Genomic DNA, 15,790 nt, shown 5'->3' with positions numbered 1-15,790 from the left:
ATTAATTCCGCCATCGCTATTAAATGTTCAGTCGTAGACACTATTGGTGAGTGACCATTGTGCTGGTAACAGAACTTGAATGCAATGTGCGATAAATTTTTTTTCCATTAATTTGTTAGTGCCAATGTAGCTCTTATATGAACAGATGGACTTGTCATTCCCCTTAAAAAGACTGAGTGCTTCTGTTGGTGCACACTAGCACCAAGAGTATTTCTATTTCATTGGTTTTTCTGTGTGTGTGTTGTTGTTGATTTTTTTTTTAAATAAACACTGATTGATGGGTATGCATGACACAGCATGTTCTGGAAGATACTGGAGACAATAGCACCATTATTATGCCAATTTGTTATTTGAAATATTACTGAAGTAGAAACTTAATCAAGCCCAGACTTTGTGTTTTAGCCATTGCTATGCAAGTGTATGGAAGATAAAATAATAAAACAAATAATAAAGTTACTTGTGTTCAATGTCTTGCTTCTAATTAAAAGAGGAAAATCAGTTACTTTTTGGATTACAAGTTAGTCCCCCATGGTCATCATGTGTATCATTTGTTGGATTGATTCATTTTTACTATAAGTGAAGAAAACATTTACAATTTGTTTTTTGATTTTTACTTTCATTTAAAAAAGAAAACAATAAAAGTGGTTGTTAAATTATTTTTTTAAGGATTGCCATTATCCCATGAATGTTTCAGTTTGATTTCCTCTGAGTTATAACTCCCTCGGTAGCTATGGCAACAAAACCTAAATTAATGTAACTTTTTTTTTGGAAAAAGGAACAATTAAAGGTGATCGGTAAGAGTCCTTCTGCAACCCGAGTTTTATTCAAAAACATTTTAATTCATTTATGTATTGATTGCATAATGGTGTCTCTTGATCTTTCTTTTTTTAAAGTGACTTGGAATGTTTTGCAACCATGACGGTTTAGAAAATATACTACAGTAGTGATAAACGTTTGATTCATTATATCATCGAAAATGGAATCTCTCTCTCTCTCTCTCTCTCTCTCTCTCTCTCTCTCTCTCTCTCTCTCTCTCACACGCGCACGCGCGCGCACATCAACTTTATTTAGTCCAGTGGGCGGGCCCCGGCTGTGTCCGCATACTGGCTGCAGTAAAGCAAATGTTCATCCCTGTCTTCATACGAGCGTTGCCTTCGCGAGCACGCATTTTGAGTCATACGTAGACGTTCGATGCCGGCAGCTGCGTGGACCGGTTTTTAACGGGTCGGATCCTAAGAGATCGAAATCGATAGAAGAACGCTCACGAGACGTCAGTGGCAGCTCCGGCTCTGGACAACTTCTTCTTTTTCCACCCTCTTTTTTTTTCTTTTTGGAATGTAGAGCATCTGTTTTGTGTCGTCGCCTAAACAGCTTCTGCGTGTGTTTCCGTCTGACCTGCATTTCCCGCTGTCAGGTAAGACTTCGGCTTGAGACCGTTCACTTCACTTTTCTTAGTTACACTACTTTAGTTCATGCTTGTCTAATTTTTACCTACATAACTTGGATTTTGCGTATTTTTGTGCAAAATGTGTCCGCACTGAATGGCTGGATCTCATTCTAATGGTGTTGTGATAGTGTTTAAAAGTGTAACGCACTTGACATATTTTCTCGGAATCAGCTGCTGTGGAATCATAAATTGAACAGGAAGTAAAAAAAACTCTTGGTTTAAAGAATGACAAATTAAAAGGGAATAATAATACAAATAAGTAAAACACAATGGAATGACTAAAACCCAATTTGTAGAAATTTGAATGTAGAGGAGTGTGTGATTAGCTTTTTAGCGCAGAGCAACTTCCCGGAGTCTTCACGGAGACTTCAGGGTTGTCTACCGCTGACGAAGCTTCTGTGAGAGAAGCGAAACGTCCTTTTTTGCTTTTTTTTTTTTTGTTTTTTTTTTGTTTTTTACCCACAGGTACAGATGATGACTGACAGAACCCTTTCTACGATAACATTACATTAATGAGCGAGTCACATCACATCGTGTGTGTATGTGTGTGTGTGTGTGTGTGTGTGTGTGTGTGTGTGTGTGTGTGTGTACTGAAGGAATGATTGGCTTGTAAAAATTAAATGAGTGTAAACACCCGAGGCTGTTAAGGTGGATATAAAGCTATTACTCTGTTGTCAACAGGTGGATACACAGGTAAATTGTAACTTCTGCCACCTAGTGGAAGAGCATTTAATTGTTCTTCCTGTCATGATACATCGCTGACATAGATCAACTTTTTGAGCAGTTTTGCCAGCTCGATGTGTCAGTTGGCAACCGCGCAGAGCAATGAAGAGGATGTGTGCAGACAGCTGAGCAGGCCGACCTGGGTCGCTCCACGGCTGACTCAAGTGGGCCATATGCTCCTTTTACATCATGCTGCTAAACAGTTGGGGCCAGCTTCATGATTCTCTGATGCTGCGATCGCCTTCTGCTGCTTATTTGCATTCCTGTCACCACATTGAAGTTGTACTAGATAACCGCAGTATGTTTGCCGGCATTAAAACTCAACTTGCTCATAAAAGACATGGTCTTCTACCTCACGCAAATGTTGAATCGTGACTTAACCAGCCAATGAAGCGTAGTTAATACTAACCACTCTGCTGCGGGAAATTATGTCATTTCACCAAATTTGTCTGAAAGTGATCATTTATTTACTGCAAATCAGGTCCTCAAAGAGGACCTTGGGGAAAAAAATTGCAGATTAAATTGCAATATTGAGGAAAAACATCATAATTGGATTACAGTATTTTTAAAAAATCGTTCCGTCCCATTACTGTAGTTATTTGCATCACAAGAATAAATAATTTATGTATTTCCGTATGCAGAATACACTTTGTGGAACATTTTTGTTTGGCGGTGCGCAGTGAGATTTTTCCAATATATGCCTGGGGTCAATAAACGCTGGGAAACACTGCCCTATAGGTTGTCCTGTTTGCTTGTCCCGATTTATGCAATGGGAACCCATTGCATAAATCAGGACTGCTAGTTCGCATGATTATGCACTACTACTCGGTCTTAAATGAGATTTATATTGTGAAGGTACTAATGGGATGGAGAAAGCAGCCAACCTAGTAAAATACACATTAACATATCATAATAAAGCTAAGTACCAAAAGTTGAACTTGACAGTTTTTTTTGTATTTTTTTCCCCAACCAGAACCGCATAACATTTTTTTAACAGTCCCACTTTTGTGCGTGTCAGGAAAGCAAGTAAGTTAGTTAATTGTGTTGACTCCATTAAATTCACCCCAGGTCCGAATTTCCGAATCTCTTGGTAGAAAAGAAAAAAAAGAGTGCTGCGGTGAGGGTTAGTAAACTGATGGCACAGGGCCTCCTATCTGATGTTACAGAGCATGTTGTGGGGGGAAAGTAGGTTACTGGGCCATGTCCTGCAAGCTTAAACTGAAGGCTAGTCTGAATATTGCTCGAGCTGCTTAGTGTGACTGGGCATGCACAAATGGCTGAGGCCTGCGTAGGAGCAAAAGGGCTGATTCGGGCCCGCTGTCTCTTTAAGGAAACAGAGCCTGGGCGCTCCACAGAAGGATGAATGTTGAATGTTGAAGCCATGTTGATTCATCGTGAACACACATGGAACAGACACCAATCTGCTTGACTCATAATGGCACAGGAGGCAACCCCCGCCGGGGATGTGCTCACCTTAAACATCACTAATGACTTCCTCCTACTGTATATTGACCCGCCACCGACATTATGACCACATGCACAAAAATGACACCGTTTTGATATTAGTTTAGATTTGTGCGAGTGTACATAATGTTGTGTATACATCAGTAGAAGTGTTTCTGAACTCTCAGTGTGAGATCTCGTTAGGATGTGCTCATGTTATTGATTCCCATGGACTGTGTTAATGTACAGACTGTGTGCATCTTGTATTTTTTTTAACCCACATTTTCGGAAATAGGGTAACAGACATAAATCATTTCAGGTAAAGAGGGGATGGATACAAAATATTCCATATAAAGGCGTATCATTTCATATATTTATTTCAAAAGTGCTATAATGAAGTCTTAAAATATATCATCGGCTAATAAACGACCTTGAATCTGTCATGAGTGCCAGGCACGAATTCATATTTATTAAGATTTTAGAACACGGGCAGCAGTGAGGACAAGTGTTTAGCACCTTGTTGTGTGCTGCCTGAAGACTTTAAAATTTGAAGACTCAAAATTGTCCAGAAATGTCAACGTGAATGCTCTTTTTGTCTCCATGTGCCCTGCAAGAGGCTGGTGGTGACCAATGCAGAGTGTACCCCACCCAAACTCAGCTGGATTAGGCTCTAATATGGACAAGTACATAGAAAATTGACAGATGGAATTCCAGTAACCTTTGTACAGTTTATATTAAACCCTGTGACTTTTTATCTCTCCGATTTATCTGTTGGTATTTGTTTTTGTTCAACATACTGATAGAAGTTAAAAAATGCTTTACTGAGGAAACCAGCAAACACATACCACATGTTTTCACTAGTGACCTTTGCTTACATAAAATCATTTCATCAAAATAGTTCACATTCATCATATTCTGGGCATTGAACAGAAGATGACTACATACTGTCCTGTATTGGTGCTGACCAATGTTGAAAGCGGCAGAACCTTGAGATGGAAAAAAATTGAGTGCTTGAATTGAAGTAAAGTATATGAACCCTTCACGTAACGAAAACCCAGTAACAAAGGCCTACAGTAACTGGCATGACGTGAAAGACATCGCCATCCCCAACACGGAAACTGATGTGGGCACGCCCGTCAGATCCGGTGCTTTGAGATGAAATGGAATCACGATGAAATTGTCAGTAGGCAAGTTGATGAATGTATTTGGGGGCCCTACAATGCAAACTCGGGGGAACTGATTCAGTAATGTATCTCAGCGAATGAGAAGACTCGGTGATGTCTATTGAAGATCAAAGGTTGAACCAAGTAATGGGAATCGCTTATCAAATGATCCATGCAGCCATTGTTAGGCCGCCGCTTATCTTGTTCAGGGTCACTGCGAGCTGGAGCCTATCCTGGATGACTTTGGGCTAAAGGCAGACTACACAATGAACTGGTTGCGAGTCAATTACATGGCACATTTCTACAAACAACCATTCACGCAGAAGCAAATAAAAACACATCATTGACTATTATCAGATGATGCTACCCTTTAATTCAATACAGAGCCATCCTTACAAACAATGTATTTGCAACTCGGTCATATATTGCCCCTGATAAAAAGATTCCATAGACGCAATGGATGTCACTGTAATGCAGTACGCCAACTCTCTTAATATTATATTTCTTCTCTTTTACACAGTACAAATGTCATTGGCTGAAAGTCCCTAAAAGTATCATGTGATACATTCTCCATCACTGGCTTAGTAATAGAGGATGTGAAAATTGCAGGTTACAAACATTTCTTAATATTATATCATATTATATCCAGCCAGCCATTTTCTGTAACACTTGTCATTAGAGTTGTGAATGAGCTGGCCATCCCACGTGGGGTCCACCCTTAACTCGTTGCCAGCCAACTTCAGTTTAATAGATTGTATCATATCTAATATTCCTTTACTTTCATAATAACGTTCTGATACTCTACAATTGCAAATGAATTTTAAATGGATAAAAAATATCACACTTATAATAAGTGTGTCAGCGAGATTTGGAACAACATTAAAACTAAAACTGAAAAAATTTGAATGAGTCGGTTGGAAGTCAAGTTTTCAATTGACTTTAAAGTAACAATCTAAGTACAAGGGTAGAGAATATAGAAGAATTATACTGTATTAATGTCAGTTTTACCAGGACAATATGTAGCTGACCTAACTTGCGGGTTCCCTATTCAATCTTAATATAAAAACACCACCTCATAACATATTAAAAAAATTAAAAATTAAGATACTATTACTATGCAGGTGTTGTGTTACATGAAATGTCAGCGATTCAATATTCAGATGCAATAAAGTAAAAAGTTAATGTCAATTGATAGCCTAAGCCCAGCCATTTATGTCAGTCTCTATATACACTATTGCTTTGACATCACACTGAAACCCGATATAGAGTAGGACCGCTCCAAGGTTATTGAACTACATAAACAACGGTCTTTGTTGCGTTCTTGCTGGGGAAAACCATTGTTAACCTAACCGGAAAAGGCTCGTTAGAAAATGTTTGGACAAGAACAAATGCCTTGAAAGCGAGGGAAGTATTTTTGTTGTCATACCCGTTAAGGGCCAATGAACTCAACAAATAGAAGAGTAAAGTACAATGTGTATTGCTGAATTTAATCAGGAACCTCCTTTCCATCAAGAATATCTTTCAGCGACTTCTTTGCTTCTCACACATTTTTTTTAGGCATTGTCAAGGTAAAATAAATGCCTTCTAAATGTGACACATCACAGAGAGGCGCTAACCACCAGCTAGCTCATGAGCTAACAGGTTTCCGGCACTTCTCTCAACTGGCGGATGGGCGTTGGACTCGTTCATGGCCTCGCCCGCGGAGTCACCTCCTCACTTGGGAATATTAATAATGACACTAGCATGATCTGTAAATTGTGGCATCCAGGCAAGATGCATTTCCAGGGTGCAGGCGTAGCTTGCTCGCTAACGACGTGCTCTTGTGGTATATGGGCCTAGTCATAATAACTAAGTAACTTGCAATTGTGGCGGATAATCACTGCCGTGAGTAAAGGCGCTCTTGACAGTCCTTACAGTATATAGAAGAGGAGTGGAGACTTGTGCCAGACGCACAAGGGCTTCACTGGGCACCATTTGAGCAGTGTCCAAAAAATCCGGTAAAATTAAATTGTGCAAAACAATTTAACGGTATGTCTCATACATTGCAGTACTACCGGTACATAGGTCTGAGTCCTTGTACATGGTTTCAGCAAACATGTACAGTGTAATATATTTCAGAACTACTCTGAATCTTATAAACAATGTCTTAAAAACTGCTGCTCCGACATGCAACCAATCTGAACTATTCAGTCTCATATATGCTGACTGATTGGTTTGCACTGCTCTCATCAGTATGTGGTGAAATATAACCTGCCCGGTGCTGGCTTGGGGATAATTTGTAATTCATGAATGAAGTTCTTTTTAAGGAGTCCAAACTTGGAAACTGATTGAACAGCACACTAGTGTCTTTTTAAACAAGATACTGTCAAAGTATACACTATCTTGTGTGCACAATTGGTTGTTTGGTAACGCTCGCTGTGCGGGCTGGTTGGTGAGCAGCTGATAATTCTGGGTTCTATGTGTGGATATCAGACAAATGCCAGTGAATGAGTCACAGTCACTTTTGCCATCATCCATGGACGTATGTACGTTTTGCTCCAGATCTTACCAGACCGTTGTCTCTTATTGTTCAAGTCAGCTTTATTCACGCAGTGGAACTATGTTGCACATGACTTTCCGGACTATGACTGGTATTTGTGTCATCCTCTTTGACCTTGTAACTATGACAGACCAAATGTTCATCTCTGGTTATATAACATCCACTACAGACGTCATCGCCCTTGCTTCTGTCGCCGATGTCTTGCTCCAAAGTACACAGTCATTGTCCTCAGTAGCTCCAGGCCCTCATTCACTGATGCATGAAAAAGGCGATTACTCTTTTTTTTTTTTTTTTGTGGCATGCACCCAGTTGATTTACTTTGAGATAATAATCTGGATGTGGAATCAGGGCAACAAGTCTGTTAGTTATGTGTACTTTAAGGAGCAGCGGTGATTAATCCTATCATTTGTCTCTCCCATTTGTCAGTGCCAAAGCTGATTCACACCACTCTTACCTTTCATTCACAACTACAGGTCACAATAGAGAAATGGGTGGAGCACTAAACTTTGTATTGCAAAGGTTTTACAATCTGCATTAGCCACTTACCTGTGTGTGACCTATTTATGACTCATATCTTTAGCTTAGGGTGTTGGCTGCATGTGCCATGACAGCACATCGTGGACTTAAACGAAAAACACTGCAGGAGACCAGAAATAAGCAACATTTTATTTTATTTTTTTTACAGAGGAGTGATTCAGTTACCAAAAGAATTTTACTGTTGTTAATCCAAACAGCAGCACCTATGGAAGCATGTTAATTATAGGTGGCCTGATCTAGAAATTCTCAAGTGTGGTACAAGTACCACAAGTGGGATATGGGCTCCATTTAGAGGTATGCGAAAGAATCATTGCCCTAACTACAGATCATTTGTATTTAACTTAACTTCAAAAAACATTTTCATTTAATCTTTGATTTAAAAAAAAATGTTGTCAATCATTGAACAGCATTGTGGGTGCAGCAGGCCTATGGATTAGTTATGACAACAAGAGTTCTTATTTGGTGAATCACAAATGAGTTTTGCTGTCTGTATGATTCATAACCTGCCTATGCAAGGATTTTTGTACCATTTATTCTGATTCACATCAGAAAGTTGTCAGAGTGTGTGCTGTACTCTTCCTAGTATGTAACCGACTGTTTTTGTTTTTTTTCTTTTTAGTATAAAACCAGACTCTGTAATGCAAATCTTTTTAGTTCCAGAATTGATGAAAAGACATCTTTGATAGCCGTAGACATTGCTTTTGCTGAATATGCTGCCTATGGTTCACACCAAGCACTAATCCTGAAATAATGATGATCTATCTCAGTTTACTCATAAACGGATTTTCTCTGCGTGAAATCTGAGCCTCATTACGGTAGTTGAAAAGCAGATATACTCACAGGAATATGTCTGAATGGCAACAGGTGGATACTAGGGGTGTGCATGTCTTCAAGAAAAGACGATTCTCAATACACGGGGTGCAATAAAATTCCAGGACGATACATTTTAAAGTGGTTCGATTCGTCGCACTCGCATCTTTTGAATCAAAAACTGATTTTCTGAATCAAGCCTTTTTGTGACGCCTCTTGTGGATACAAAGGTTTATTGTACCTTCTGCCATCTAATGGCGGAGCATTTCATTTTTTGCCTGTTATCGTACGACGCTGGCATAGATAGAGAAACAAGGAAATATATTTAATTAATCAAAGACGACTTTCAGACAAACGAACAGAAATTGGTCAATTTTCCCGCAGCGCTCCTGATGACATCTCACAGTTCACTCGGGAATCACTGCTTTAGTCTCTGTTCGCAGAGTTTCAATCAGAGTTTCTATAAATTGCTCTCTAAATCCACAGCCATCGCTGAAAGTGTTTGGGAAACCGGTTTTCCTCTCTGTGACACGACAGGATGAAAGGACCAGTTGTGTATCAAATCTACAAGTGATTTAAGAGGCTTGCTCAAGGACATTGTACACTCTTGAATTATGACTACGGCAAAGCAAGGCTGTTGTTCGCACTCCACTCTGGTCATACATTGTGGCCTTCAAGCATCAAAATAATATATACAGTAATTGTACCGTCCCCATACTTGAATGTATCTGTCCACACTAAGACTGTGGAAAATAGCCAGAATGATTATTTCCCTTCTTCACAGAGTGCTAACGATCCGGACATTTTTTTTTTTTTTTTTTGTCACCATTAAAAATGTAGATGTTATTAACCTACTTCCTTGGTCAGGCATATTCTGATTATATGCACATTCATTTGTCTTCGAGAGCAGGCCCCTCACTTGAGAATAAATGACGTCTGCGGCTGGAGAACGTTAATTACATAAACATGCAAGACATTTTTTTTTGGGGGCGTGGGGGGAAGTTGCAGTTGTCAAGCTTTTGTGTTTTGCAAACGAAACAGAATTCATGTGCAAATGCCGTTCACTACTGACAGAGCCCTTTTTTGTCTGCCAGGTACCTTCAGGAGAATACTTCTTTTTCCTTTCCTTCCCTGTCTTGGGAGAAAGATGTGTTGAATAAAAGGAACTTGGGCTCCTTAGAAATAGGGAAGACAGTGTTTCATAACAAGGAAAATGCAAGAGCAAGAGACATAAAGTCATTTTTTCCATGGCCTGCTTACAAAAGGCTTTTTGAGTTCACTCGACAGTCGCTGTATGAAGTGAGAGAGAGGCTCGTTGTGGTTTCACAATTACTAGCCAGTAAATTTGTGTTAAAAAAAAAGCCATGTCATGATTATTAGCGCGGCAGTTGTATGTCTTGTTTGAAACATGTCATCATCTTTGTGTCGCCAGTAAGTGAAACCAAAATCAGAGCTTGAGATGTTGCCACAAATAATGAAGCAGAGTTGCCCTTTCCACCCGTGCCCTAGAATCATGACCCACATATTTGCTCGCACACTGCGTGTCTTTTCCTGACCAGCAGCACACAATAACAGGCCTGGAATTATGTGATGATTCATTGAGAATTGTTGAAAGCATATACTTTAGAGGAAATTTCCAGATAGATTTATCTGATGAAAGAATATTTGCTCGAGACGTCTGGTTTCCTCATCGGAACAAGGCGGCTACTTATGAATTCATGCTGTGTCTGGGAAGTGTTAGGTTTGGGTAAAATATCCTAGAATTTATTTTGTGTTCTCCTTTATGTGTAACATTGAGTCACGAGTGAAGCAAAATGAACAGAAAGCGGAATTCACATTTAAAAATCAACCCTTTTATGCACCCTCTAACCTGATAACATGATAAGCTGTCCACTGTAGTAACCATTGTCCCCGAAAGGGTTAAACTACTGAAATCAATTACCGACATCATGCGTTATGACAGCTTAGCGTCCAAAACTAAGGCTAATTTCTTCTCCCTAAATATCGTTAGGGTTCAAATTTAGGTGTGACTTGTGAATACTTGTCTGTGTACTCATCAGCCCTGTGGTTGACTGGTGATCAGGCCAGGGTGTGGTGCCCTCGGACAACTGGGAAAATACTCTACATCAGTGTTTCCCCAACTGTTAGTCAGCTAAGAAATGGGGGGAAAAAAAATCTCATGGCACACCATCAAAAGAAAAAAATAAAAGAAAATCATAAATACAAAATGCAAATGTACTGAAATAATAATGCTCTTCATTCTGTTTTATGAATGGCAACAGGTGGTCACACAGATTAATTGTACAGTCTGCCATCTAGTGGAAGACCATCTAATTGCTCTGCCTAGTCACTATATGTCACTGACATAAATCACGGAACAAAGATTCCATTCCATTCCATTCACTACATTAACACAGTATAGTCTATAGTGTGTGAACTGCTGCTGCCTCCAAGTGTTAAAATGCTTTTTTCGCTTTTAAACCACAACCATTGCTTGGCCTCCGCATGTTGAAAATTACACCCGGCCACCTCATAGACAGACAGGGAAAAGGTGGTCACTGTAATATTCCAACTGTATGTGGGAGCAACCCTGATATAGTCACCACCGCGAATTAACCACACGGGAGACATGCGGTTAATTAACAACCTTCCCATGGTGTTTGTGCTAGGTCCAGATTTTTGACATAGCGGAGTGTGAACAAGCAATATCTTGTGCAAGATTGCGTAATTGTTTGTTTGTTTGTTTGTTTGTTTATTGAACATAAAACATATACAGTAATAATTTGACAGAAAATAAGGTAAATAAAATAGTAAAGAGGAAAGAGAAATTAGTCATCATTCAACACAGTTATTATGTTCAAGGGAGTAGGAAGAAGTAAAGAACTTATCTAGTCCTACCCCGTGTTGTATGTTTATATCTATTGAATCATTTTTATATCAATCAGAAAAGAAACAAAGTAAGAAGAAAGAAGTCTCCATTAAGGCTCATGCTTTACCCTTAACCGTGATATTTTTATACTTTTGGTTTGTATCGGGAATTTATACATACACACCCTGGCACTCTTGTGTTAATTTTCTCTTGTATTCATAATGGATATTTCAATACCTTTCTCTATTTATCAACCTAGTTCTGATTCATTATATTTAATGTTTAGAATTTATCATTTTAACTCTGATTGTTGTAGGTAGTTTGTACTATTTTTTTGAATTTGTTTTTGAACTCAGCAAGCATCAATGAAGGATGGAGGAAATGTATTTTTGCAATTTATGCGTTCTCCCAACAATATTTTTTTTAAAAATCAAAACACCACTGTGAATCGAGGTGCAGACGAACCTTGGGACTCATTATACTATAATGATGACAATGTAGCTACAAACGGACGGAGTGGGTGGTGGAAAGGATCGAATTAGCATAAAATGGATGAAAATGTGTTTCTTGATTGTATTGTCCTCACTGAAGGCAGGACCCATCATGTTCAGTCCATGTGTGACAGCAGCTTGTGTACTGTATTCTGTCTTGGAACGAGGCAACCACATGCTGCTTCACCATGTCTCCAGATGATGTACCCACATGTCATTGCCCGGTTTGTTACACATCCACTCTATTTTATATTATGAGCCTTCATGGGTTCAATGATTTCCGGCTTTATTTGGCATTATTCGTTTTAGAATGGGATCAGTTCGGCTGATTGGTCTCTGGTGGTGGGTTTCAGCTGCGTAGCGTCTGTTCGCAGTTAGCTTCCGTGCTAACGTCCGCAGTTCTAATGATTTAGGTTCTTGAACAAGTTCGATAATCCTCTCCTTTGTTTTAATTGGCATCTCTCGTGTGAGACTCCTGATTCATGTTAGTCCACTTGGTGCAACAGCTCTCCAAGGTGTCATCACTCCTGTTTAGCTGCAAACTAATGAGTAGATCTAATCTGATGCATGTATTAGTTTTAGGAATGGAAATGTACAGGGTGGTTCCATAATGTTATCCGCAAAAGTGAGTGATCCTATAATCCCTCCCCGCCCTCTGAAAATGGTGTAAAAACTATGCTCGATATCTTGCAGCATGCAGAATCCGCATAACTTCTTGAACACAAAATGAATGCCAGATGCTTCACTATAAAGCAGTCAAACCGAGTGATGACCCCCAATACACACAAAATCCATTATGCTAATTAATTACCGTGCATCTTCAGCCAGGTCACATGGCGAGGTTATGAAAATCAAGGGTGTAGGGCCTGTGTGTGTGTGTGTGTGTGTGTGTGTTTTCTTCCTGTGAGCACAGCAGATGAAGATGTTTTAAGCAACACACTGACAGTCCCAGCCAGTAGACATCAGCTTGAAAGTGCAACGGTTCAGCTGCTACCCACGGGAGGATGAGTGTGAAGCTACTGTTTTTGTTGCGACAGATACTACACACGGAAAAGCACCGCCAAGGGCAAGGTATGATAATTACGCCCCACACTGACCGGTGCCCTTTTCCAGTGAAACTCGTGATATTTTTGTATTATATTGTTGGTGATGAAGCGAGAGTCCTAATGGTACTGCAATGTGTCCTTTTAGGGGCACTGCAGACTGAGGAAGATGCTGATTGATTGTTGGTGTTGTGTGCGAAGTTTTATGCTGATTGCCTTTAGTTTGAGCAATGAAGTCAGCAAGATGCTGATAAGATTTGTTTACTGGGGAAAATTAAATTGGTGTTGTATTTATCTCATGCTTGGTCTTTTTATAAAGTGGTACCTTGATTTATGAGAGCTTCTATTTATGAGATACGAGCCGTCGCTTGCTACTAATTTTTAGACATTAGTGGCGATATATCCATCCGTCCATCCATCCATTTCTTAATCCGCTGATCCTCATAAGGGTGTGCTGGAGCCTATCTCAGGTGTCTTCGGGCAGTAGGTGGGGTACACCTTGAACCGGTGTCCAAACAATCGCAGGGCACATATATATATATATAGACGCACAACCATCCGTGCTCTCACTCACACCTAGTTTAGAGTGTTCCGTTAACCTGCCACGAATATTTTTTTTTTTTGGAATGTGGGAGGAAACCGGAGTACCCGGAGAAAATCCACGCAGGCACGGGGAGAACATGCAAACTCCACACAGGAAGGCCCGAGCCGGAATCGAACCCTGCACCTCTGCTCTGTGAAGCCGTTGTGCTAACCAGTAGATCACCGGGTCACCCAGTGGCGATATGTTAATTCAAAATTTCCACAAAAACAGAAATTAAATTAATCCCTAATTTCGAAATTCGATTAATAGTTTGAACCTCATGTTAAATCTAAAATCCAAATCCTAGGAATTTCAGCCTCTCTACAGTACACATTCTCCTATTTCTGTTATCCTCCATGACAGCAGACTTATCTTTGTGTTGACTCAAAATAAAGCAGTTGCTGACATCTTCTTTGACCCTCGAAAACGATGATCAAGAATTGACAGATTAATGAAAGGAATGTATAAATGTATTTGGGTGGCGCATGTGGAGCCCACTGTCTTGTTGGATGTGGTTGCTTCAGTTGGAGGAAGTCGACACCACGCACGGTTGCCAGGGCAACACAGAGGGAACAGCAGTTCCTGACTCTAATTAACGACAGTCAGAGCTCCAGCAGAGGGTCACGATGACATCATCAATACCGGCGACTCTGAGTATCTGCGTGGCCTCGTGTCTCGGCGAGAATCGAAACCATTCACTTTTTCCTCGCTCTTCACAAAAAGCTCCGGCCCTCGGAAAGGAAGACACAGGATGTAAAGAACATAACGGCTTATATTGTGTAGTCAGTTCTTCCTCAGAGCAGGAAATGTCATCTTATTATCTAACAGCAATAGCATGACCTACATAAAAGAGCAGAACTAATCCCCGTGTAGGCGGATGGTGAATAATGCAGGAAAATGTGGGAGATCTGAATGAATCTTAGATGTCTCACACTTGTTGGCTGCTGGCGCAGCATCGTTTTGCCTCAAGAGCATCCTATACAGCTGGATGACTGTGGCTTTATTCACTTTGTAGGTGCGTTTTAAAAACTGTCATTAAAACCGTATTTGGCAATCGTAGATTTTTTTTTTTCCCCAGCCAAAATGTGAAGAATAAGAGATGTTTTTGGGGTGTCAATCATTAATACTATCGTATGTTATAATAATTAAAATAATAGCGGATTTTTGTTATTTGTGGGCCAGCCCCATGGGACGAGGCAAATATTAATATGTAAATCTAAAAACAACAACAACAAAGCAAAAACAAATAAAAGCCGCCTTGAGGAGTTCAAAGACTTTGAATGATAGTCTAACCAAGAAGATTAAATGAACTGAACTTGTGCAGTCACTCACTCTCACAAATTGCGTGTGGTATTGACAAAATGGGTGTCAAAATGATGGCGACTGCTGTATTTAAATGACGATTTTGACTTAGACGTGTTAGTGGAAGACAAACAAGCACAGACCATAAATCTAGCACACGTATAATTTGGGGGAAGCCAGCAACCGCATAAAAAACAGGTTTTGTCTAATTGAAGTCGCCTTGAGTGCGTATGAAATGGATGTAAAGTGCCCATCCTGCGTAACACTGTGTTTAAAACTTGGGACAATAGCACACCGAAAACGTGCTATTGAAAACGTGCAAGTTTTAGTGGCCACACAAAATGAAGGGGTATGGCCAGATCTTGAATTTGACATCCGAGCTCTCATGGTTTGAAATTGTGACTTTCAATGAATGTTATTGAACATTCTCTCTTTAGTTTATGCAGCTGATTATTTATTCAAAGACAACACTGTCTATATATACACACACACACACATATATATATATGTATATACACACACACACACACACACACACACACACACACACACGCACACACACACACACACACACACGTATATATATATATATAGCGAAAATGTCCTTCGTCTTAGTTTTTGTCAATTGATAAAATAGATGATGCCCGTGTTCATTTATTTTTATTATTCTTATCATTATTATTATTTTTTTTTTGTATCACTGTTCAGCCGTACGGAAGAAGGAAGGTCAAACTGTCATTTGGGAATTGTAGTTTACTTTACCTGATTACGCAATACTGAGTGACCATTTTTTTAAAATTTTCATCTTGCACTCGACAATATATATATATATATATATAT

At 39.6% G+C, this 15,790-nt stretch overlaps 1 protein-coding gene across 1 annotated transcript in view; it reads left to right on the top strand.

Annotated features, from left to right (window-relative positions):
* The first annotated feature begins 1,056 nt into the window (after window positions 1–1,056).
* The window catches only part of LOC109512335 (neuronal PAS domain-containing protein 2-like), a 32,689-nt gene continuing 17,955 nt past the window's right edge, over window positions 1,057–15,790 (top strand). The window contains exon 1 of the mRNA XM_019863957.1: window positions 1,057–1,414. The gene's annotated coding sequence lies outside the window, so the exon portion shown is untranslated. The remainder of the gene's footprint in view (window positions 1,415–15,790) is intronic.

This window comes from Hippocampus comes, unplaced genomic scaffold (assembly GCF_001891065.2).
Source record: "Hippocampus comes isolate QL1 unplaced genomic scaffold, H_comes_QL1_v1.1 scaffold57, whole genome shotgun sequence".
Taxonomy (NCBI): Eukaryota; Metazoa; Chordata; class Actinopteri; order Syngnathiformes; family Syngnathidae; genus Hippocampus; species Hippocampus comes.
The sequence above is the reverse complement of the archived record's forward strand: the minus strand, read 5'-3'. Positions and strand labels throughout refer to the sequence as shown.